Source organism: Manis javanica, chromosome 5 (assembly GCF_040802235.1).
Source record: "Manis javanica isolate MJ-LG chromosome 5, MJ_LKY, whole genome shotgun sequence".
NCBI lineage: Eukaryota > Metazoa > Chordata > Mammalia > Pholidota > Manidae > Manis > Manis javanica.
This window is the reverse complement of record NC_133160.1, coordinates 17,487,695-17,513,318: the sequence shown is the minus strand read 5'-3', so window position 1 is coordinate 17,513,318 and position 25,624 is coordinate 17,487,695. Positions and strand designations below refer to the sequence as shown.

The 25,624-nt window shown below is 47.4% G+C and overlaps 1 long non-coding RNA gene across 7 annotated transcripts in view; it reads right to left on the bottom strand.

Moving 5' to 3' along the window:
* LOC108390437 (uncharacterized) overlaps positions 1 to 25,624 on the bottom strand; it is a 58,631-nt gene that overhangs the window by 15,834 nt on the left and 17,173 nt on the right. For 3 of the 7 annotated variants that reach the window (XR_012131342.1, XR_012131341.1, XR_012131346.1), the window contains exons 3-5: positions 21,818 to 21,952; positions 5,109 to 5,252; positions 73 to 133 (exon numbers count right to left, since the gene is read on the bottom strand). This is a non-coding gene — a long non-coding RNA (uncharacterized lncRNA). Of the gene's footprint in view, positions 1 to 72; positions 134 to 489; positions 2,470 to 5,108; positions 5,253 to 17,198; positions 17,466 to 21,817; positions 21,953 to 25,624 lie in introns of those variants that run through there. The other 4 variants (XR_012131344.1, XR_012131343.1, XR_012131345.1 and 1 more) reach the window with 4 other exon arrangements.

Here is a 25,624-nt window from a genome sequence, read left to right as displayed (position 1 = left end):
CAGGAAGAGGGGCTTGTGGGTAACTGCAGAGGCTCGGTTTTGGAACCAGACAGACCTGGTTTTGATCCTTACCTCCTCTTGCTAGCTGTGTGGTTAGATAGTCATTTCACTCTATGCGCTTCAGTGTGCCCACCTGCAAAACAAAGATAATTGCTTCACCAGTTATTGAAGGGAGTAAGGAGCACAAAACTATGAAGTGCTTAATCTAGCACCTGGCAGAGAAGTGCTCAGAAATAGTACATATTATCCTTGCTGCCAGCTCAGAACACCACCCACTTTTCCTCCCTGTCCTTCCCCTTCCACCAGCAAACCTGAGAGTGTGACCAACCAGAAGTGCTCACATACCTGTAAGCACACACCTTTCTGACCAAAGGAACCAGCTAGAGTGCGATGGAAGCCATCGGGGCTTTGGATTTAGCCACACCTAGTTTCAAACCCCATTTCAGCCACTTATCAGCTGGGACCTTAGACATTGGACAAGTCACTTACCTCTATTGAGGCCCAGTGTCCCCATCTATACCACAGGGCCAGCAATCCCTGCCTTGTAAGTTATCCTGATGCCTGAGCACATGCTGTGGACAGAATATGCATTACTCAGGGTTCATTGGAAGCCCCTGAAAGTTCCCGCTCCTCACCATCAGCACACAGGCACTAGCTGTGGTGGTCTAAGCAGATGTCCGTGGTTGTGTTAATCTACATCTGAGAGCGGCAGCCACATCAGGGACTTCCCTGCGGGTCCCTGGGGCCCATCACCCTTCAGGGCACCCAGCCTGGCAGGGCCTATGGGCAGTAGCCTCTACCCCAGAGCCCAGCTCCTCCACATCCTCCCCCAGCTATTGCGGGAAGAAGCATGACTCATCGAGGGAAGAGGGTTGGCATCATCCCCCCCCACATGGGGCCAGCCAGCAGGCTTGTGGTTAAAGGGCCTGCCTGGGTTGCAAAACAAGCCAGTTTGCTATGCTCTGGGATCACGTGATGACACAGGAGCTGGGGATGGCCTTTTCTCCCCTCACCCACTGACTCAGGGCAGCTCACTTGCAGTCACATGTACTGCCTGGGCCTCAGTTCCCCCTGAGTGTTCCTAGCTGCTGAACTAGCTTAGAGACCGAAATTGGAAGAACTACTTCCTTTTTCCTTTTTTTTTTTTTATTGCACCATGCATGTGTAAATATATTCTCATTACAAAAAAATGTAAAGACTATGAAATATAGAAAACTAGAAATCGGAAACCACTCTACAGCCCTCACCGCACACCCTCTGTGGCAGTAAATGTGGCCAGTGTTTTCCTGAGTACCTTCCAGGACCCTGTCTTGTTTTTGTATTAATTTTAAGTCACATAAGAAGTGTGCTAATGCTTTCTTCTTTTAAAAAATATTAGAATAGTACAGAGAAGGTAAGGGTCCCCACTGACAGCTATCACCTAACAATCCTGGTCCCCTTCCGGAGACAACCACGCTAACCAGTTAAGGATTTCTCTGGCAAACCTCTGTTCTTTGTATGGTATGTATATATATTACACCCAAGTTCATAGCAAAGCCTGGGTGTGGGGAGGGGAGACATTTCCATACTTACTTTCAGACTGTATGTATCTTTTAAGTCGGCCCCAGGTTGTTCAGTTTATAAACAATATTAAAATGATTATCTGCCTACACTCCTCCTTTGCCCACATGCAGGTAGTTCCTGAAGGTTGATGCCAAGTGATAGAATCTCTGCACACAGGCACCTGTGTTTGGCTTTAATGGTTATCACTGCGTGGCCCTCCTGAGATTGCCTTTCTTATCTCTTTTCCAAGTATTTACAGATATGTGCCCACATGCACGTACTCATTTTCCAAGGGTTGGTGTGAAATGATACAAGAGAAAGACAAAAACTTCCTTTGCCACAATACTGAGTGTCCTGTTGAGAGGCAGCATAGAGGGTGAGGAAGGGTGACAGAGTATATGCACTAGATGGAAATGACCGACCACTGAGTCCAAACTCACCGTAGAGAGGGGGAAACTGAAGCCTGGCAAGCAGAACTGGCTTGCCTATGAGTCCCCAGGCCTCTCTTGCCAAGCTTATTCTCAGCAGCTGGGAGGAAACACATCCTCCTACACAGGAATTAGGGGACTTTCTTCCAGATGCAAATACAGTCATGTCCCCTCCTTTGACTAAGATATTTCATTGACTTCCTATGCTTCATCTTCAAGACACCACCCAGCCTTTTGCTCTCCACTCTTCAGAGAACACCAGGACCTCTTCTGCCCCAGGGCCTTTGCATATGCGTTTGATGCTCTCTGGAATATTTCATGCCCCTCCCCTTCCACACTCACACTACTTTGCTAATTCCCACTCTTGTCTGAGATCTCAGCTGAAGCATTCCTTTCTCAAGGGAAGCTACCTTGGTCTCCTTGACCATGCTAGAGCCCTCTTAGAATACCTTTTAGTGCCTCTATTTCTCCTTGAGAGCACTGTTCACACATGCAATTACATTTATTTGTGTAATACTTGAAAAATATCTGACTCACCTTCTGGAGTCTCTGAAGTCAAGGGCTGGGTTTCTTTCTGCTGGATCCCCAGCATTTAGACCAGAGTAGATGTTAAGTATTATCTGAACAAAGAAATTACTTTACTCTTCCCTGTTGCCCCATAGCTTTTTGGTCACATACCCTCCACATCTCTCCCTGGGTCTTCCCCTTCCAATACCAATGGGAGGCCATCCTGGAGAACACACACCTTTCTGATCCCAGGAGGCAGAGGGCTGTCTGAAAATCACCTGCACTTCAGATTGACCACACCTCATTTCAAACCCTATTTCAGCAACTTGGACTTGGACACGTCACTGCTGTTGATGGAGACTCAGTTTCCTCACCTGTAATATAGGGCAGCAACCTCTGCCTTGCAGGAATGCACGGGACTTGAACACAGGGCCTAGCCCAGCGCCCTGCACACTGTGGAGGCTCAGTGTTGGGGGGAAGCCCTTGAACCCCCCTTTCTCATAGATACCACATTCTCCATGGTCTGAAGCAGGTTTCCACACTTCTGTCGCCACACAGTGTTGACCGTCTGCACACTTTCATATCCTAGCCCTGAATCCAGCAAGGGGCGTTCAGCTCCACCATCAGTAAAACCAACCCCTGACACCACCAGATGCGGGCATTTAAGGCCCCTGTGGGGTTAGGAAGGCCCCAGAGTTCCCGGCAAGTCTCTCAAACCTGCAGCGCTCAGGTAATGGAGAGCAAGTTGGTTACTCTAAACCCCACAGCTTTCTCCCTTCAGAGAGAACAACCCTGTTTTCCTTGGGTGCTCCTGCAAGGCTCCCTATGCGGCCAAGAGATTTTTCCAGATCCCTGGAAGAAGAGTTGGTTCTTAAAGGAGGAGGAGAGCATTGGCTGAGCGGCAACCTCAGCGTTAGCCTTAGGGAGGCTAGAAGTGACGTTCTGCAGCCCCTGTAGGGGCGGGCATCTGCAGCCTCAGAGCCGGGACCGGGACCAAGACTCTGGAACATCCCAGAACTCTGGCCACCACCCCTTTCTCGCCTCTGGATGCGCACCTGTGCCCTAAATCAGCATTGTCCCCGGGATTCATCACTCAACCAATATTCATTAGCCAATATTCATTAGGTCAACACTGTGTGGCAACAGAAGTTCAAGGGCTTCCCCCCAACACTGAGCCTCCACAGTGTGCAGGGCGCTGGGCTAGGCCCTGTGTTCAAGTCCTGTGCATTTCTGCAAGGCAGAGGTTGCTGCCCTATATTACAGGTGAGGAAACTGAGTCTCCATCAACAGCAGTGACGTGTCCAAGTCCAAGTCATCATCACCCTGCCAGAAACTGGAGGTGCCTGGCTGAGCAAGGTGACTGTAGCCTGCTCCCCCAGAGCCCACAGGCCGGTCCCGGGGCTTCCGCAGCCACACGCAAGGCCAGCTGGGGGCCTCCTTTGCCAGGTCTGGGCTTCTTGGGTCTTTGGAACAACAGGACGTGAAGGGTAATAAAGGGAGAAAGGAGGTTCTGACCATGCCTGACCCACAGCCAGCCTGCTATGGGGGCTTCTCTCGGGTCCTCTGGGGGCCTGGTAGCTCTCGGCAGCTCCCCTTCTCCTGTTACTGGGTACAAGCACCCAGCCACCTGCAGTCAAAAGTTGTAATTAAGTAATTAACAGCAGACCTGTTTTGTTCTTCTTATATGCCCTAAGATTTAGCACAGAGCTTGTCCTGGTAAATACTTGGAAGGAAGACAGAAGTAAGGGAGGGAGAGAAGAAGGGAGCAAGGAAATGCGGTGGAAGAAGGGAAAGGAAGCAGTGCGTGTCCTGCATTCTTATTTATCTACTATTTACTGGCCACTTAGAGCCAGATGCTGTACTAGACTCCAGAGATAGGAATAAAACAGGTGAGATGCTTGCAGTCACGGAGCATCACCCTTAGTATCCTTGCAGTGCATCCTGTAGAACAACAGTCCCACAAAACACCCAGCATACTGCTCCTCTGTCAGAGAAGCCTGAATCTGCTACGGTCCTGCCACCCAGTCTCGGACTGTCAGATGAAAGCTTCTGAGAAGGTCTGCAACTACAAAAAATCCCGATTAACCAGGTCTGTCCCAAACTCTTTCAGCCTGAAAGCTGTTTTTTCTCAGAATTACAGCCCACGATCCTAAAGGAAGCAGGCAAGGTTGCCTTCCTCCTGCTGGGCCACGCTCCTCCTCACTCCGAGCTTATTCCCGACAGCATGCCCCGCAGGCGGGTCCTGCCGCCACCACCACTTCCGATGCTTGGGCTTCCTGGCACCTCTGACAGCACTCCAGGAAACCGTGCTCCTTCTCCCACATGGGACAAGGCTGCGGAGACCCCTCCTGCTGTTCTGTCCTTGGGGCTCAAGGGTAAGGAGCAGCAGCAAGAGAAGCCACAAGAGTCAGGGACTCTGAGTTGAGCGTCAGGAAGGCTGGAGGCCTGGCCTGACCCGAAGGTCCACGCTGTTATGCTAGACCTCCAGGTTTTGGCAGAGCCCGAATCCTGCTTGCCAAGGGAACTTGGGGACTGCCAAACCCCTGTGCAGATGAAGACAAACATCAACCTCGTGTTTCTGATTCACTGACGTTCAGCCCATGAAGTTGCTGTTTAGTGAAAGTTGCTTACCTTTCAACAAAGGGGAGCACTTCCTTTGGAAATGTGGTTTAGCTTTGTCCAAAGATCTCTTCACCAGGGTGGGAGGAGGCAGGGCCTGCTTCTTGTGCTGCTTGCTTCTGCCACTTCAGAAGGAATTACAGCCACTAGGTACACCTAGAGAAACGGACTTCACCTTTCTGAGCCTCAGTTTCCTCACCCACAAAATGGGAGTGGTACTGACTCCACAGAATTGTTGAGCAATTAAATTCCTGAATGCACTGTTTAAGCCCCTGGACTGAGTAACATATAAAATGGTATACATTATTAATAAGAGTATTAGGATTATTTCAGCATCTTCTTCATCCATATTCAAAGTTACAGGGAACCCACAGTTATAAATCTTTGAAATGCTGCATAGCTGTGGAGGTATATCCTCACAGCAGTGACCCCCAACGAGTCCCCCTTCTCAGAATCCACACTGTGTCATCTGTGCACCCACACTGACTCAGAGACTGGACATGTGATTTGTTTTGGTCAATGAGACTTGACAGAATCTGGACAGAAGAACTGCCTTTTTGAATAAGCACACCCACCATCTCAGAGAGACCTAGGTTTCATCCTACCCAGCATTCTCCAGAGGACACGTCAGCAAGCCACAAGCCCATCTTTTCCCTGACCCGTCCCTCAAAAAGCCCGCCATAAAAAGCCTCTTAGCCTGTAAGAGACACCTTCTTTGTTCTGCTCGCCAGAACAGAGGGGTCCCTCTCAGGTTTAGCAATAAAAATGCTTGGACTGTTGAGTTCGCAACCCCTCTTTTCCTTTCAAGACTGCTTTGCCGGGAGGAAGGTCAGGAAGACCTAGGTCTTGGAGAGATGCCCAGGAAGCCCAGCTGAACCCTGGCCCCAGCTGAGCCCTGGCCCCAGCTGAAACAGAGCCACAGGAACGCAAGGACCAGCAGGAAAGCTTCCCAGTCATGTACGTGGGTGCTCTAAGGCACTAAAATGGGGGCGGTACTTCACACAGCAGCAGATAGCTGATGGGATGGATTCGTTGGTGGTGATCCATCTTCCTGCCCACTGCATTCCTCTCTCACTATCACTCTTGCTTAATTCTTCTTGTTCAACTAGACTCTTTGGATGGGAGAAATGTTGAGCCCAAAGCCTGGTTAGGAGGACTCATAAGTGTATCATCTTAATTTAATCAGGCACCACCCCAGGACTTCAAACTACAGAGGAACGTGTCCCCACTCCCATCTCAGAGCCCAGCAACCTGGCATTCAGACCAAAATGCAAGTGAGTTAAGAGTGATTCCAGACATTCCATTAATCCAAGCTAATGGAAAGCCAGACCAGTCAGAATAAGGAAAAGTGAATTGCATCTTTTTGTAAATGGACTGCAGTTTTATTGCTCCAGAACACAAACCACAACTCAAACTAAATACTGAAGTGCTACCAACAACTAGTCCCCCCAGGCAGCTCTGAGGAGGAGAATAGCTTTGTTTGCAATTGACATATTAATTGTTTGAATGCAAATAAGTTCTTCCAAAGAATCTGAAACTATCTGTGAGGAGTTGAATCTCTTAAATGCTTTGGCATTAACCTTGCAAATATTTACCCTGTAGGCAGGAGCAATCACCCAGGAAAACAAATCTCCCATCTCTGCCTTCAGCCCAGGTCTGCTTCCTGGACTTCAGACCTATAATAGCCATGTGTTTGTTGAAATGTATCAGAACATATTTAACCAACAGTGATAGAGCTGGCATGTGCCAATCACAGCCCTAAATTGTTACTCATTTCATCCTCACAGTCACCCTATGAGGGAGGTACTGATCACATCACCTCTTTACAGAAGAAACAGAAGGTCAGGGGTAAGCGACTTGCCCAAGGTCGTACAGCTTGTGGTTGGAGTTCCATGCCTTGACCTCAGTGGGCTCCAGACCTCCTCTGCCAGAGTTCTTCTTACTGTGTGTGTGTCCACCCATCGGTTCATCTAAGACACAATCAAACCATCCAAAAGATCCAAAGATCTCTCAAAGCTAGCCACCTCTTTTCACCCACTCCGCTGCTACCCCACACTTGGACGAGGGCAATGCCCTCTCACTAGGCTCTCACCCTCCATGCTGTCTTCCTCCGATCATTCTCTTTACAACCGGGGTCTTTCCATCCAAGCCTGAGACCTGTAGCTAGTAACTCACACAGTAGAAAACTCATGTGAAGTTTTCCTAAGAAGAACATAAAGGTGACTGCTTGAGAAACTAGAAAAGCAGGAGACATGTAGACAGGGACAGGCATCTGAGGGAGGAGAACCAGAGTCAGAATTAAGGGGACTTTCCTTGTGAAGGCAAAGCACAGGAGAAAGTCAGTCAACCATCTTTGCTCCTCCTCTGCAATAATTTACCTCAGAAATTGACCTCGCTCTCTAGAGGAGAATTATACAATAAAAAAAAAAAAGTAAACAAAAAACATAGTGGACAAGAACCTGAAGAATCTGAACCCTACAGTCTAGAGGACCTCCCAGTCAGATTCTTACACACACGTCCTCCTTTACTCCTTTACAAACACCCTCAAGTCAGTCTAAATGTCCTGTGGATCCCCAAGTGCCTCATGCTTTCTCCCACCCCAGGGCCTTTGCACATGCAGTTTCCAGACCTTGGAATACTTCTCTTTCTCGTGAGTCCCTTTACCAGGTAATTCCTACTCATCTTTCAGGTTTCAACTTATATATCACTTCCTCCTTAAATTCTTGCCTGAACCCCAGATCCCAGGTAAGTACACTAAAAAAATATCTCCCTGGTTAACTTATTCCTCATTTACTGTCAGTATGTTCTTATTCTTATTTCTATTGATGGTGGTGCTCAATTAACTATTTAGGAATGAATGAAGTATTTGTCAACACCAATTTGGCCTTGTCCGATCTATCAAGTATGGGTAAAAGAGGGGCCAAATGCCATGTGCCCCAAGGCATGCCACATAGACAGCCCTCTGTCTGGGGAATATTCTCTGATCTTAAGATCAAATAGCAGCTTGTGTTCAAGAGGAGGTCTTTAGCTTCTTGGACTCAGCCATGGTGCAAGCTGGAAATAGAGCAGTGAAGGGAGACATAAGGAGACATGGCTAGGAGGAGAAGCTGGGGAAACTAGATATGGTCAGGAGCAGAGCATGGGGAGCTGCTTCCATCTTCAGCAAGTCATCAAGGCAGGCAGCATTTGGTTCAACTCTTATGTCCTGCTAGAATAGCACTAGTTGAGGAGAACCACAGGTTGTCTTTCGATTTCACAAACACACCAAGCTTCTTCCTGCCTCGTGGCCCTTGTACCTGCTGTTCCCTGTGCATAGAATGCCCTCCCCCAGGTCCTTGAAAGGCTGGCACCTCATCACTCAGATCTCATTTCAGGTGTCCTGTCCTCAGACTCAGAGAGGTATATCCTAATGCCCCACCCCCAGACACACACACACACACACACACACACACTGCACCCAATCATTCTATACATTACAACCCTGCTTTATTTTCTTCATGGCACTTGCCAGTGTTGTAAGTAATCCTATGTATGGATTTGTCTGCTTAGCTTATTCTGAGCCTCTCCTGCTGTAAAGTCATATTCAAAAGGTCGTGATCATATCTGCCTGTTTGCTCTTCCATCTCAAGTGCTGAACTCACACCCAAACTTGATTAGTAGGTATTGTACAGGTGAATGAATGATTTGAACAAATTTAATGTATCAAAGAACCCAGAGTGAAGTCCCAGCCTTTGGGAACTGGGGGTAAAGTACAGTAAAAGCAGAAATCTAGTAATAATACAAAGACCCAAAGTAACATGGTCATCATGCTAAGGAGCAGGACTCACTCCAGACCCACCTGTGGTTTCCTAGTACACAGCCCACCTGTCAGATAGGAAGTGTCCTAAGCCAGCTTTTGAGCAGAGAAGGGCAGTGCCTCTTGCTTCTGCCTCTTGGGCTCAGAAATCGGCTGCTAGCATCTTGGCTCCCAAAACTACCCAAAGGCCTCACCCACTCCCTCACCTCCCCTGCTCAGCCTCTTCAGCCTGATGAGTCGATCTAACTCATGAGCTCTTGAGAAGGGTGGGAAGACAGCCTGGTTTTGCAAGGAAAGATTGATAATACTGCATCTAAGCTTTGGGAAAACAACGTCCCGTTCATCAGCCTCAAAGGTGTGACAGTGATAACACACCTTCAGGTTGATGTGAAATGGAAACGTCCAAGCAGCTAGAAATTACATGATAGTTACATTAAGCATCAGACCCTGTTGTGCACCCATGTTCATAACAGCACTACTCACAACAGCTAACGTGTGGAAACAACCCCGGTGTCCATCAACAGATGAACAGATCAGCAAAATGTGTTCTCTTCATCAAATGGAATATTATCCAGCCTTAAAAAGGAAGGAATTCTGACACATACTTCAAGATGGATAAGCCTTGAGGACATTTTGCTAAGTGAAATAAGCCAAACACAAAAAGACAAATACTGTATGATTCCACTTATGTGAAGTACTTAAAGAAATTCATAGAGAAAGAAAGTAGAGTGGTGGTTGCTAGGAGCTAAGGGAGAAGGAAACAGGAAATTAGTGTTTCAAGCACACAGATTTTCAGTTTGGGGAGGTGAAGAGGGTTCTGGAGATGGGAGGTGGTGATGGCTGCACGCAAGTGTGAATGTACTCAATGCCACTGAGCTATAAACTTAAAAATGGTTAAGATGGTAGATTTTATGTCCATGTGTATTTTACCTTTCCAAGATGTAAGTAATCCTATGTATGACTTTTTTTTTAATGGTTAATAAAAATAATTTTTTTTAAGTAGAAAAATAATTAAATTTTTTTTTAATGAGTGCAATTCCTGGAATCAGACACACCTGATTTCACTCCCAGTCACACCACTTGCTAGCCTGTGGTCTCGGGCAAGTTTCCTATCTCCTGCATGTCATCCAGGACACAGTCCCAAATACAGAGATCCGGGCAACTCAGGCAGAAAGGGGTTTAATTCAGAGAGCAGGGGGTTTACAAAACCTTTGGAAGAGTCAGAGGAGAGAGAGTGAGAGTTTGCCATAGAGTTTAGATTCGCTGTATGTCTGTGGTCCAAAGTCAACAATTTCCTCCAGCTGCAGAGATCAGGGGGTTACAGGAAACCACTGCTGGCCGTCCCCGCTGCCCTCTGTGCAGGTCTGGGGCAGTTAATGGGCCCAGAGGCTCACATGTCTGCCATCATTGCTTGAAAGAAAGAATGGCTTTCTGGGGCCCTCCAGCCTTCTGCATCTTACCTGAGTCCACATCACAGAGAAAACAAAGTCCCCACACAGACAACTCTGGAGCTAGGGAATCTGTGCAGTGCCATTGCTGGAATTCTCATCCCTGAGACCCAGGGAAAGTGTAGAAGGAGATAGGAATAAATCTTGACTACAATACGCATCCCATATACCTACCTGACTCTGGGTTTTCCTGTCTTTGCCAGGGGGTAGTAACAGCACTCACCTCCTGGAGCTTTATTTGGAGCAAATGAAATAATACGTGGACTCTTAGCAGAGTTCTCAAATACTCCTAAGTCTTTCCCACCCCAGGACTTTTCCCCATGCTGTTCCTTCTACCTAGAACACTCTTTCTTCATTGCTGACTGCTTTTACTCATCCTTCATGTCTTAGGTGAGCTGTCATTTCCTTGGGGATTCCTTTTATACTAAATCTCAATCTAAGCTGAGTCACCCAGTTATAATAATTTATAGAATCTCATGTTTTTCCTTCATGGTATCCAACATGGTTCGAACTTGCATAATGGGTGTGACTATGTGTTTAAGATCTGTTTCCCTCAACCATGAGCTCCAAGGCCAGAGGCACTGGGCCGCCTCTCCCTCCCCACCAGCAGGTAGAGCTCACCTGCGGGAAGCAGGCTCAGACCTGGATGACAGACCTACACGACCACTGCTTCCCGCTGCATCTGGAAAGACTGCGGCCCATAAAGAAGGGACACATTGATGACCACACAGACCTTGCATGGCCCGAATCATGGTCAGACCAGGTCAGAGGACAGTGAGAGGCCAGGGGGAGGGCAGGAGAACCAGGGAAGGGGCACTTGACCACCCCTTCTGCCTCCCCCACCAGGCTACAGGGCCGCACAACAGGAGCCCTAAGCTGGCCACACTCTGGCCTGGGCCGCAAGTCAGAGCATCAGAACCCTCACGTGGGAGAAAGCGTTCCTCTGCTTTTCCAGCCAAAAGAGGCATGGGTGTCACCACACCCTCCCCTGCCCCCAGTACACACACGTGACCACCAGGGCATGGCAGATCTCCATTTTACAGCTAAGATTATATCAGAGATGCCAAGACACTTGCCTGAAGTGACTCAGCTAAGTGGCAAAACTGGAACTGTTCTTCCCTGCTGTCCCCTAGTCCTTACGAGTCTCTGCATAACCAGGGCAGAGTGAAGAGAGGGAGAGAGGAAGGAGGAGAGGTACCTGAGGATATTCCGCTTCCCCAGAAGAATGACGTCTGTGAAAATATACACTATGGTTTCCTTCCTGCCCGTCTTCCCCCTTCCCTCCCTACTTCCTTCTGCGTCTCCCTATTTCTCATTCTGACTCTCTGTGCCTCCCTCTGCCTGTGGGTCTCTGTAAGTCTCTGCCTCTCTCTGTCTCCATACAGCCCGTGGGTTGGCTGACAGTCAGCCTCTAGCCCCTGGGAGTCATGAGAAGTCCCAGTGAGGAGTGATTTCTGGTCCACACCACTATCTGGGCCTTGGGAGGCCTATACCCTCTGAAAACAACCATCTAGCTTTGGAAGAAAAGCAAACTTTTACTCGTACTCAGAGCAAGGGAGACCAGAGCCTTGTCTGGGTCTGAAAGGGCCCAGACCCCAGGCACACCCTTTGCCCCAGCTTCTAGGACCAAGTGGTGTTGGCCGGACAAGCTGGGTATCTGCAGGCCAGCTGTTCCCATGCGGAGCAGAGACTCAGCCAGGTGTGGCAGGAGAGAGAGCAGGAGGTGGGTGTCCAGACCAAATGGTGTCATTAATGCCAATTAGGAAAATGTTCCATTATCACCAACCAGTCATCACCATCACAGGTGTGGCCCCTCGACACCCACCAGGACGCAACCATTAAATGCCCACCTCTCCTCCTCCTCTTCTTCCTCCATCCTCTGGGGATAAGGTCTGCTCCTCTGGCTTCACCTTTACTCAGGTAAAGCTCCCTGAGACAAAGAGCTGCCTTGAGAGGTGGTGAGCATCCCATCTTGGGGGATATTCAAGAGAGTGATGACTTCCTAAGTCTGGGGTAGAGAGGATCATTACTGAACCACCTTCCAAAGCTGTGCCTGAGAATCTTCAGGAAAGACAGCCATTTTTAGTATGTTATATACATGTGTATATATATGTATGAACACACACGCAAGTATTCCCACAATTCCCACCTTAGAGAAGTGCGTACCATAATTCAGACAGATTAAAAGGCATAGGCACGCCGTTTGAGGTCTCAGAGTCATGTCATGGTGACTCCAAAGATACTTTTGTTTTTCCAGACTTCATTCGAAGGAGACAGATGGATGCTTGGGGAGCAAGAGTTCAGGCTGGGAGACACAGACCTGGATTCAGATCTGCCACCCACCACCTGTGCACCCTTGAACAAGTCACTTCTCCCTGTAAGCCTCAGATTCCGAATGCAGACAGGAGCCCACCTCACATGATGAAGAACAAATGAGATTACAACTAGCAGGTTACCAAACAGGCTCTTGGCCCATAGTGAACACTCAATAAATGGGTTACCGTGTGATTTGTAATACAGCAGAAATGAGGGATTTAGGAGTGACAATGGCAAACGACAGTCCCACCACCACATGACCTAGATAATACAAGAATTTTTGACGTTAGCCTGAGCAGACACTGCCGGAACCTCTGCCCCTACCCCCTAGGATACAATGTACCTTCCCTGGTCTGAACCCCTGGCATCCCTGCCCTGCACCAACGATTCCCAAGATTCCCAAAGTGTTCAAGATTTGACATGAATCCCTTAACCATTAAGCACCGAACATCATGTTTTCCACCCTCAGAGGTTTCTAAACAGTAATTAGGCAGTGGAACACCCTGCTAGGGTGGTGAGAGTAAATATCATTAGTGTAGGAGGGGGTGTGGGGTAAGTGGAGGCGCTTGGAGGCTTGGCACACTGCAGGGTCTGGGCTGGCACCAGGGAGGCTAAGCCCAAACCTTACCCAGCCCCTAGCTGCCTAGCACTCTCTCTTGGGGGCCAGAACTCTAAAGCTACAAGGTGATATAATAGAGTTCACTCGCTTTGGTATAAGAAAATCCTGACTTTGAATCCTTCTCTGCCATTGTGAATTTGAACAAAGTATCTAACCACTGTACATTCATTTCCTCATCTACAAAATGGAAATTACTGTATCAGTCTCATGTAATCATGGTAAGAATTTAATGAGATAGTGTGTGTGTGAAGCACCGAGACTGTGCTTCAGCAATCAGGTTCTATAAACGGCACCTGCTGCTACTCAAGTGGAGCCACCAGATTCTAAAGTTACATCATAAAGGGGCCATCACGAGTAACCAAAAATCCCTTTAAAATATGTCTCAATCAGGATCACTGGGTGATGCTGGTGTAACAAGCAAGCCCCCAAATATCAGATAAAGCCCAAAGGTTTCTCCCTCATTCAGTACCACCTGTTTCTCACAGACAGGCAGGGAGGTTCCATTTGTCATAGTCACTCAGGATCCTAGGCTTACAAAGCCACCAGCTAGGAAAGAGACAACTCTGGAGGTTCTTGCCATGGCAATTAAATATTTTGACCCAGTAGTAACACACATCACTCATTAGTTAGAACCTGTCACCTGGCCCCACCCAAACACAAAATTGTTCAGACTTACGTGTACCCATAAGGAGAAAAGAACTAGATTCTGGCACCCACCATTAATCCCTGACATCGGATGCATACTGGGGACTCACAGACCTTCCCTCAATCTACCCACAAAGCCAGATTTTTTCTCCAATATTAACAAATCACCATCATCTCTTCCCTTGAGCACTAAAAGATAACACAGATGTGCACTCAGGAAAATGTTGCACAAAAACATTCAAATCTTTCGCCATCAGAATCACAGTTGGTGCTGCAAGGCATTCAGGCACTCGTGTACAGAAGCGGACACCCAGCTAGCAGATTAACCTCTCCCCACACAGGCTCACTCTGTGCCTATACTCACTGCGCAGATATATGGTTAAAATCATCTGTGTATTTAAATTTTTGTTTTCCTCTCTTCTTTTTTTTTCAAGGCAGAATTGTATAAGTTAAATGCCTGTAAGATCTAAAACCCTTTACTAATACAACCTCGGAGGGTTCAGTTGGCCCTCATGGCAGAGGGGAAAGCATCCCCAAGGCCACCTTCATTCCATTCAGTTCCCCAGGCTGATGGCTGTGCCACTGAGGGCTCTAGAGGCTCCCATTGAAGGGTGGGGTGTGGCTCCTTCCTGCTCCCCTGCTCTTCTTCCTGGACAGTACAACAGACTTTCCACAGAGGAGTTTGGTTCCAGCTCCTCCTAAGACCATGGTGAGCCATGTTATGATGGGCTGTGAAGAAGGAGGTTTATGAAGAACCTGCTGTTGAGGGGACCAGTGGCTCTAGCCAAGAGGACAGCAGATAGTTATGATGCTCGGAGACACAAACTTCCTGTGGCAGCCCTTAGAATCCAACATCCAAGGCCTTTGGTCAACTAAAGTGTTATGCGTCATCATCCTGGGGATACCTAGGTTCTGGAAGTTCTTTAGAACTGTCAAAATCCAGCTTGAAGTGAGGCAATTTTCCAACTATAAGACACTGCAAACCAAATTCCATTGCTAGTGTTTGCTTGATAGATGATGATAGATAGATGATAGATAGATAGATAAAGATAGATGTAAATATTCTCTGAACCTCAATGTCCTCATCTACAATAAGAATGGGCATTTTAACAGTTACCATAGTTACTTTTCCACTTGAAAATGACTTGGAGCATTTATTGAGCACCCACTATGTGCCAAGCACACAGTTAAGGGTTTTATGTCATAATTTCACCACCTTTTAAGACAGGCACACTTTTCTATTTTATGCATGAGGAAGCTCTCAGAGGTAAACTGACTCATCAAGCCTAGTGGAGTCTGGAATTGAGTCCTAATATGTCTGCCTCTGAAGGCCATGTCTCTTCCTCCCCACTCTCTTGAATGCACCCTGGGAAAGAAGTCTTATGGCCTCCACCTAAATTTCAAGCCAAGCAGGGAGGAGCAGTGGATTGGGAAAGAGGGTAGTACTGCCAGGTTGGTCCTTGAGGACCAGTCAGTCTTGGAAGTGGCCAGGAAAACTGGAAATGGGGATAAGCCCCACCCAAATGCTTGCTCTGAATCCACTGGTCCATTTCTTCATAAAGAGGCTCCCATGCCTGGACTTGTTTTAATTGTAGGTGCAATCACCCTACTGTGCACACAGATTGGGTGTTGAGGCATAGAGCATCCATGCATGCTGTGCTTGATACCTTCTTCCACAAGCAGCTTGACAAATGAGTGAATGCTGGTGAGCTTGTGAAGCCGTTCCCCCGCCCATTCCACCTTGAAATCCTTTCCCTCCTTCCCATCTCACAGTCGCACCAATGTAGGTCTTACTGCCCAGTCATTTACAAGTTTCCTGACAGGTTTTCTGGCTACTGGCCTCTCCTCACATCCAACGCAACCTGACTAAAAGCCACCACGATCATCTTCTTAGAATGCAGAATTGATTCCATCTTATCCAAATTCAAAACAAACAGAAAACCTTTAGTGAATTCCATTACTCTTGGGCTAAGTCCAGACTCCTAGTCATCAGCTTCAAAGTCATTCATAATCCAGCTCCTTTTAACCTCTCCAGCCTTATCTCTCTCCTACTTCCTCATGAGCACTCCCAGCTCTGTTCACACCCAAGTGCAGTGTTTTCTTTCAGGCTTCCAAGACTTTATACGGGGTCTCCCTTTGCCAGGGCGCCCTTGGCCTCCGTTACCTCCTTAGTGAAGCCCCATTCAACTGCAGGAATAGAAATCATTAAAATATGAGTTTGCAGAATCTTCACCCCTTCCTACTTCCTTAGGAAACAGAATCAGGGAAATATCCTTCATTGAAATGCCTATAGAATGTAGACATAGGTAATATGGGGGAGAAATATTTTTTGAAAATACAGGAATACTGACAGTAGGAGAAGCTCATGGTATTGAGGGTTAAGATTGGAAAACAGAGGGATTTTGCAGGAGTCTCCATGTAAAAGATACTGAGTAGGGAAAATAAAAGGGAAGACATTTATAAGAACAGCCCTCTCCATTTACCACTTCTCCAGAAACTAATTAGACAAAACTGATGTTTACTTTTTTCACCATCTCTTGTGTTACAACACCAAAATCAGACTGAGCCATGTGGGATGTCAAAATTTATCCAGGTTACACACTTTTTCGAGTTTAAATGAAGCTCTTGAAGCTTACCCCCAACACCTTCCCTAACCTAGAACTATTCATTCCTCTCTGTAAACACAATTTTACTATAAAGCCTTGTTTTAAGTCTTTATGTTAGGATATCTTATTTGATTATGTATTCTTTTTGGCATCAGTTCTGAAGGTCCTGAGAGATCAGGGATGGCCAGGTCTTCACCATCTTTGAATCTCAATTTCCCAGAACAATTTCCATTTTCCTGGCATATAAAAAGTGTCCATCCATTCTTGTTGAATATGCTACATTTGGGCTGTCTTGTGAAGACTTCACCAGCTGAGCCAGCACCCAAATCTCACCCTGGTCAGTCTGAGGTGGGACGCTCTTCCATGGAGCGGTTAGCCTCACTCCTGGCTGCCAGCACTTTCAGTTCTGACCACTTCTGGCCGAATATGGAAAACAGAAGTTAAAAAGAAAAATGAACATACGGAAACACAGAGGAGTTATCCAGTTTGCTTCTAAACATGTGCCTTTGCGCCTCTTGTTCTCACAGCCCAAGTTCAACCAGGCCCAGTAAAAATTTGTCCAACCCTCACTCTGCCTGGAAGCTCAAATCCCAGCAGGGCACATTTGCCATAGACACACAGGCAAGCATCTCTAGAGAGTCTGGAAAAAAGATAACTTCCAACACCACGTACCCTTCTAATGGTCCAGCTTCATGCTATCCGTAAGTCTGGAAAAGCTTATACCACAGATCAGTTCCTTCTCCTCCCTGGGCCTCTGGCATTGCCTGAGTGTCAGAAGGCCCTCGAACATACGCTCCCTTCTCATTGGCTCACTGAGTTCAAGGGCTGGTCTCTGGGACAGTCCATGAAGCTCAGGGTGGCAGTGCAGAGAACTGGACACCAGACAATTTCTTTCATCCCTCTCTCTTCAGAGGAATAGACCTCAGGCACCTCCTCAGCCTCAACAGACACCAAAGAGAAAGGGAAAGTTGGAAACGCCCATGGGAGAGCTGCCCAATAGATGGCATGAGCCTCCTAGAGAAATACCCTCCCAGGATGTTTGAATGGATCCAGAGCTTCTGCATTGCTGAAGAATGGAGAAGAGATGGAAATAGTCCTTCCTCATTGCCTGTCTGTGTGTCTGTCTTTCCTGCAGTTATATCTCCTCTTCCAGGGTTGATCCTCCTGCCTTAAGAGAACCTGCTCATGCCTTTGAGGAAGAGAATAGAAGGGAGGCTTCAGGTTCCATGTTGGTGTCACTTAGGTTGCCAGCCTCCAAGCAGGACCAGCTGAAGCCCAGAGCTCCCTGGGTCTGTGCCCTGTACACCCATGAGGTCTTGAACCCAAATCTGACTTCACCATGGGGCAGCCACGTAACTACGGGCATTACTTCACCTCCTAGAGCAATGGTTTCTTTAAAAAATGTATTTCAGTGGCTTGTCCTGGGGATTCGATGAGATCACGCATGCAAAATGCCTGGCAGATAGTGGGCCCTCGGTAATTATTAGTCATTATTATTATTACTATTAAAAACCCCAGACTGCTTCATTGTGGAAACTGCACCAGGCTCTGCTAGATTTCCTTGTCTTCATCCCCATAACTGAACTTCCCCTTGTAGCTTTCTCCACATCTGTCATTTCTGCTCAGTGCCTGTCTTCCTTCGTGGCTTGTGGACTCTAGGAGTGGATCACAGACCACATTTATCTTGTTCACCATATCCCAGGTGTCTAGAATCATAACATAAGCTCAAAAAAGTATTTTCAACTTAATTCATTTACATTCCACCTGTTCCCATCACAGCTTCTCTTTGCTGAAGTTTTTCCCCATTTCCATGTTAACTTCAACCACTGCATCTCTCCCTGCCAATCCTACATCTGAAGAAGCCTAAACTCTTCAGCAGTGAGTGTGTGGATGTCACACATATCAACAGATAGATAACTGTGTGAATAAAGGTTTCCAAGGCCAAAGAGCTCTTGGGCCTTTCCTCTTCAGGTCCAGAAGTGGCCTCTGGAAGAAGGAGCAGGGCCAGACTCAGGTGGGCTGTTCAAAAGCTTGGAAGTCCCCTTTCTTGGAGGAAAAGCAAGCGTGGTAATCAGTTTTGCAGAACACTGGCAAGTGCAAGCCAGGGGGAAAGAAAAAAATGAGTGTACCAGATAATCCAGCAACCTTGAGGGCCAGGTTTATTATCCCCATTTCACAGCTGGAGAAACAGAGACTCAGGAAGTTGAAGTCATATGCCCAGGGCACTTACAGCTCCCTGGACACTAACTGAGATGCATTTGAAAGAGAGCATCTTGGTGGGCCGGCAGCTGAGCTCACTGACCACACCCCCACCTCCCCGCACTGCACCCGCCTCATAAGGACCTGGATGGCATCTGTGAACCAGGGTGTGCCGTGCCATCTGGCTTAGCCAGGTCAGATGTCAGACCAAACAGCTCAAGAATATCTTCCCCTCTCAATTGAACCCCTTCATTCTGAAGACACCCTATCCGGCAGCTCAGTGATGGTGAGGGAAGGACAGGAGTCCATCCTACCCTCTGAGGATTCAGACCCTGCAGCCATGACCTTTAATATCCCACCATTGAGGCAGTGGGCTAGTTGACCTACATCAACAGAGATGGGGCACTGGGTGTGTCCTGGGGCCAGAGGCCAGACACATTCCCACAACTTGATCTATGCTTTCACTGCCTGCCCCTTGAGCTCTCTGGACTATTCCCACTACATTCCACCCCCCACATCTTCTTTCTGCACTCAATCTGAAAATATATGTGTTATTTAGTGTTTAGTATGTGTTCATAGCAAAGTATTGACCTGATCACCATATCTGGAACATAGAGATGTTTTATTGATGCCACATAGAATGTTTTAAGAAAATCTGAATGCTTTGCCAACATGAAAATTTGCAGGAGTTCATGTAAAAGTCCAGATTTTTTCCTTCCCCTGAATCATTGGAAAACTGGAAGTTCTGAGTTCAGCTTCTCACATAGTATCAGTTGGCTGGAGCTGAAAAACATCTGTCCCTTTTAAGTCAGGATATTTTCCCCACAGAATTCTTTCCTGAAATGAGCCTGCTTCACTCTTTGGCTACCTGGCCTGAGTATGTTTGTGTTTAAGACTTTCTTTTCTACAATTAACTCAAAAAATGTCCATTTTACAGAAACAAAACTGAGGCACCAAGAGCTTAACAACTGCCAAGGTCACTAGAGGGTAGCATCCCCAGGGTCTCCCTGATAACTGTCCTTCAGCAATTCCTAAGGGTGGGCATAAAGGAAGCCTGCTTACCCTACCCTGTTCTCTCCCTTCCATGATCCCACTGTGCCAAGCCTAGGGGCCAGGAGCTATGATGCAGGTAAAAGATGGACCCTCAGCACAAGAGGTTTCCTCCCCTGCAGGTGGCTCATGGGAGTGGAGCTACCACCTCAGGCCAGCTCTGAGGGCTTGCTTCTCCGTCCTTACATACCCTCTCGGTGCCCAGCCTCCCAAGGAAGTGGGGGCCCCGAACTGGTAGCACAGTCCTAGTCCTTAAGGCAAGAGTCTCTTGTGCTGGTGGTGCACATGTGAACATACACATATACATATACATACACACACACATAAACACACAAGCCACATGTACATGCATGCATACACAAACACATACACATATATGAGACACAGACACACACATGCACACACACAAAATCACTCATACATGCATACACAAATATGCATATGCACCCAATGCACATATACATATATACTTTTACACAAAGACACACAAGCACACACATACATATGCACCCATACAAAACACTCATACATATATAGACAAACGCACACAAACATGCACATACACACATATACACACACAAAACTCTGAGAGAGTAGAAGGTGAGCAGTGAGAGGGTGGAGGATGGAAGGGAGGGAGGAGGAAGGGAAATCAAAGGTTTAAAATCACTGTACAGTGAGTATTTGCTCTGCGCCAGAAATAGTGCTGTGTTTTCCATGCTTTTATGTTATTCAATCCTCTCAACATCCCTTTGAAGTGGGTATATTTTTATTTCCTCTTTTCAGTTGGAGAAACAGAAGCTTAAAGAGATTAAACAACTAGCCCCAGATCTCACAACCAAGATAGTTCACGACGGAGCTGAGATTTGAACTGCTGCGTCTGATAGTGTATTCACAGTTGCCAAATTCTCCTTATATGCCAGACTGTACCAGGCCTTGAGAAGACAGAGTGGGAACACGTTCTTGGTAGCTACCCTTATGGGGTTCCCACTTCAGGGGTCATGTGGGGCAAACATGATACAAATAATCACACAGATAAACATGTGATTACAGATATGATAGGTACAATAAAATTAAAGCTCAGAACATCATGTGTGGTTATAATGGAGGGGCCCTAATGTAAATCTAGGGGTGAAGAAGGCCTCCCTGTGGGAGTAACCAGACCCCCAACTGGTCTCCCCATATCTGGTTAAACACCTTCCCATCATCCCTCTCCCGGTATGGAGGAGGTCATGAAGCTCCTGTAACCTCAGATCAGGAAGACTATTTCAGTAACGGTTTTAGAGACAACCTACCTTATCCCACATAAAAGCTTCCGGATGCAACCGCTGAGGTCTTACGTAATGAAAACCTGCTTGCCCTGGCCCATTCTGGATCACACCTGCAGTCCATCTCTGTGAGCTGTGCAGGGATTTAGGCCTACAAGGACCTCACTACTGCAGAGCACCAGGCTCCCTGGGCGGTGCAAGACTGGTGTTCAATAGCAACACCATGTGGACAGGCCCAGGATGATACTCCACTGCATTGGTCAGAATTTCTAGTCCTGCACAGAATGGGCCCCCTGCTGACCAAACAAGACCCCAGCTGCTCCTTGGAATTGGGGGATTTATGCTAAAACATAGGTGGGGACTCAAGTGACTGATGGGAAGAAATGAAGGAGCAGTGACCCTAGTGTCCCTCAAGCTGGGCAAATGGTTCCTAGTGGCTTCAAATGAGTTTCTAATTTGCATCTGTCTTCACCTTCCAGACCTGGTGCTCCCACACATGGCTAACATCTTTCCCAGCAGGGCTGCACACAAAGCCCTCAGCAGTATAATGGAGAGAGAGTGGGCTTGGTCTCAGATAAACCTGACTGTGAATCCCAGGTCCAGCACTTGCTAGGTGATAAACCATGGGTACTTCCCTCTGTCTCTGCTAGAATCAGTTTTCTGAAAGGTGGCATCTTCTTCATCAGCTGTTGTTGAAGGTATACTGGTTTCCTAAGGTTGTCATAAAAAATAACCATAAACTGGTTGGCTTAAAATAACAGAAATGTATTCTCTCACCATTCTGGAGTCCAGGAGTCCAAAGCAAGATGTTGGCATGGCCATGCCCCCATGTACAACTCTAGAGAAGGATCCTTGCCTGCCGCTTCCAATGTCTGGCGGCTGCTGTCACTCCTGGCTTGCCTTGCTCTATTGCTGCATAGGAGGGTAAACAAGGTTACGTATGCAGAGGGCGAGGCATGTCCCCCAGTTAACTTTATTTGCAGCTTAATCTGAGTTTACTGTGCCTAGTTTTGAAGTCTTTTTTTCATTCACCAGTAAGTCAAAGTAATCTTATCAAATCAAAATGGTCATGTCATTCTCCTGCTTACAATCCTCTGTGGCTCTGCCAGTGCCCTTAAGAAAAAGTACATCTTTAGAATAACCTACAAGTCCTATATTATCTGGCCCAGGTTGGTCTTCTACTCTTCCATTTACATTTACCTCATTACATTACTCCTTCTATACCAAACCATTCATCAGTCCGTGAAGGCTCCATCCATATTCACACTTTGAAATCATGCCCTCTTATTTCTGTCACTAATACTCCACTCCCTTCACCAGAGAAGCATTTCTTCTCATTGTTTATGACTCATCTTGCATCCTGTCCTTTGTGAGGCTTTTCCAGGCACCCCAAGACCTGGCTGTGAGTTCCCCCAAAGGCCTGTATGTGACACCCTGATGATCTGTCCCTACCCCGCTGCCATTTTCACTGCCTCTTTGTCCTCTTCCAGCCTGGACGCTCCTTGAGGACAGGGGCTGGGCTTTATCCACTCTCATGCCCAGGGCAAGCCCGGCTGCTCACGGACCTCAACAACCCCTGCTGAAGTGGACATCACATCTGAGCAGGTTCTGAGGACTCTCAAATCCCCCAGGGGAGGAGAAGAGAATAACCAAATCCGCTCTGATACCTGTGACGTCGCTTAGAACCACGAAGAGCGCTAAATCTGAGTGGCTCAAGATGCCAGGCTTCGCCCTCCAGCATTTCCCACCCTTTGAAAACTTTGGCAAACCTCTTAACCTCTTGATAAATCCTCATTTGTCATTCTGAAGTAATATGCGCATGATTGGAAATGTCATCTGTTTTAACCCTCTCAACTACCCAGGCACTTGAGCTCCATTTTACAGAGGGGGAAACTGAGGTCCAGAGAGGTTAAGTAACTTGCCACTTTACTACTGGTAGTGAGCAGCAGAGCTGGGATTCAGAGCCAAGTTCCCAAGCCCAGACACTTTGCTTATTCATTCATTTCTTCATTCAAGAAAAAAATCTTTATTGAGCACCTATTATACACTAGGATGCCTCTAGATGCTGGTACACCACCAGTAACTGACATAAGCAAACTTCACGTTCACGGCGCTTGCATTTCCGCTCTGTCACACTGCCTAAAACTGATGGCACAAATCAGAGAGGGTCATTCCCAGGACGCACAGCAGCTTCAGAACGAAAGTAGGAAGATTCACTGGCCAGTGCGGGCCCCTCCCGCCTGCTGAGATCCACTTCCTGCCTGCTGGGGAGGGCAGGGTGAAGTTCTCCTGCACCTGGTGGCTGGGCTGGGCCAGGACAGAGAGTAAGAGACAACCTGGAAATGGCAGGTTGCAAATCTGCTCTCCCGCCACCTGGAGCCCACTCTGCGCCTGTCCCCAGCCATGCACAAAGGCAATAGCTCAAGTTTACGACGTGCCGTGCAGGTTGCAGAACTACCATCATCCGTAATGGGTTGTTGTTTTTATTTTCCATTTACAGGGAAGCCTGAGTTACTACCTGTGGTCACCTCTGCCATTAAACTGCTCCAGGGGCTGAGATTTACATATCAGCCACGTGACCTGCAACAAGCTTAGAGGGAAAAAAGGGACGTTTACAGTCTAATTAGAGCTGGTGATTGATACACAGGGACAGCAGAGAGCAGCCTCATCAACCCCAGAAAGCCCTCGTCCACAACGCCCTCTTGAGTGACGACCACAGCGAGCGCAGGCCAGGTGCTCCGGAAGGAAGGACCGCAGATAAGGAAACGGGTTCACAACAAGTGGGCAAACTTTCCCCCCTGGGGCTGGCTGGGCAGAGCAGGGGAGTGGACAGGAAGGGATCGGGGATGGGGCATCCCTCACTCCTCTCCACCACCGTATCCAATTAATGTAGTAATTAAGTCCATAACCTGAACAAAGGTTGCTGACAACCAGTTAATAACATGCTGCCGCCTACATTGCTTTCATCCCGGGATCTCAAAACACGTTATAAATAATTAAATGCTATTATTTAGTGATTTGTGTAATCAAAGAATTTTACAGCCATCCCTTTGTTTTCTTTCACTAAGTACAACTCAGCACCATGATCTCAAATGAGGAAACTGAGGCACGAGAGAGGCCAGGTGAGCTGGCATAGGTCATGTGACACTTCACCCCAGCTCTTAGTGCCCACCCACGCACATCCCTTCCCCATGGGCTCAAGGGCCACCCCTCAGCTTGACCCTACTCCCAGGCACAAGGACTGTTCCCAGTTAGAATCAACCTCATTCCCTTTGGGCAGGGGGAAGGATCCCACAGAGCAAACCAGCCACCTTGCGTCCTGGCCTCTACCTTGACCCCTTTTACCATTTGAACCCTCCATCTTGAACATGGTCACAGTGTTTAAATGAACTTTTCCACATGGTTTAGTAGAGGGAGATGGGTTTTGATCATTAGAAGCAAAGTATATGTTTCCACCAAGTGTCCAAAAGCCAGTGCCCACTGTGTCCATTTAGATGCAGCATCCTGAAAGCTATCGTTTCCTATTTCCTGTGGCTAACGTGCTTTAGGGCCCAAATTCACATGTGTGGGGGGCCTTACATCCAAAGAAATGTTTTGCTATCACCTGCTGATAGGACTGCAGAGCTCAAGCCAAGATCCACTCAGGACAAGGACTGTGAGATGCCGAGATCATGAACATAAACCATCACAGCCCCTCTGCCCTGCAGTCTGAGAGGCACAGGGTATGACTAAGTAATTAAGGTGCCCCAGTGGGCGTTGGACTGACCTCTGCCAGGATACAGGTGTTGAAGATCAATTGTTTGATTACTACCTCTCTCCTCCGTCAGCCTGAACTCCTTCTCTCAGGATCATTCCTATAGTTTCTTAATATTCTGAATAATGCTATGTAATAATTACTACTATCCACACCTTCCAGATGTGAACACCTAGGCTCAGGATTTACCCAAAACCACGTGATAGTAAGTCATGATGAGACTCAGTTTTTTGGCCCAAAGTTTCATGTTCTTCTCACAGCCCTCCAATTAATCCACCATCCAGACCATCTGACTAGTAGTCAGAGTAGCCATCTAACCAATTCAGATTCCCAAACTCACCTCTGTACCATTGCTCTCCAGGATCAAGGCCACATCCACAGAGTACAGAGCAAAAAGGAGAATTGGCAAATATCCTTGTTGGACACCCAAACCAGAATTTTGGGGGGTGAAGGAGAATTCTTATCATTAGCATGATTGCCGACACAATAAAATTAATTAGATGGTGCCAATTTCTTCACTGCCTTGAGGACATTTAGCTCAATCTGCCTGTAAGTGAAATGACAGAAGATCTTAGCTAATCATCTCGTCTGTAAGGATGAAGCAACTGTGCCTTGTCTATGATCTGTGCCTGATTTTCCCTCATCAAACATTTATTGGGTACCAGTGATGAGCCAAGCCCTGTCCTGGATGTCAGGATGACACAGATGGCTGAGACAGTCACCACCCTTGGGAAGTTCCCAGTGCGGAGAAGCCACGCAGTTTCCAGGAGGAGGGCTCCAGGGAGGTGGAGGCGGGGTGGGGAATCCAAGTCCCGGGCAGGCCAGTCATA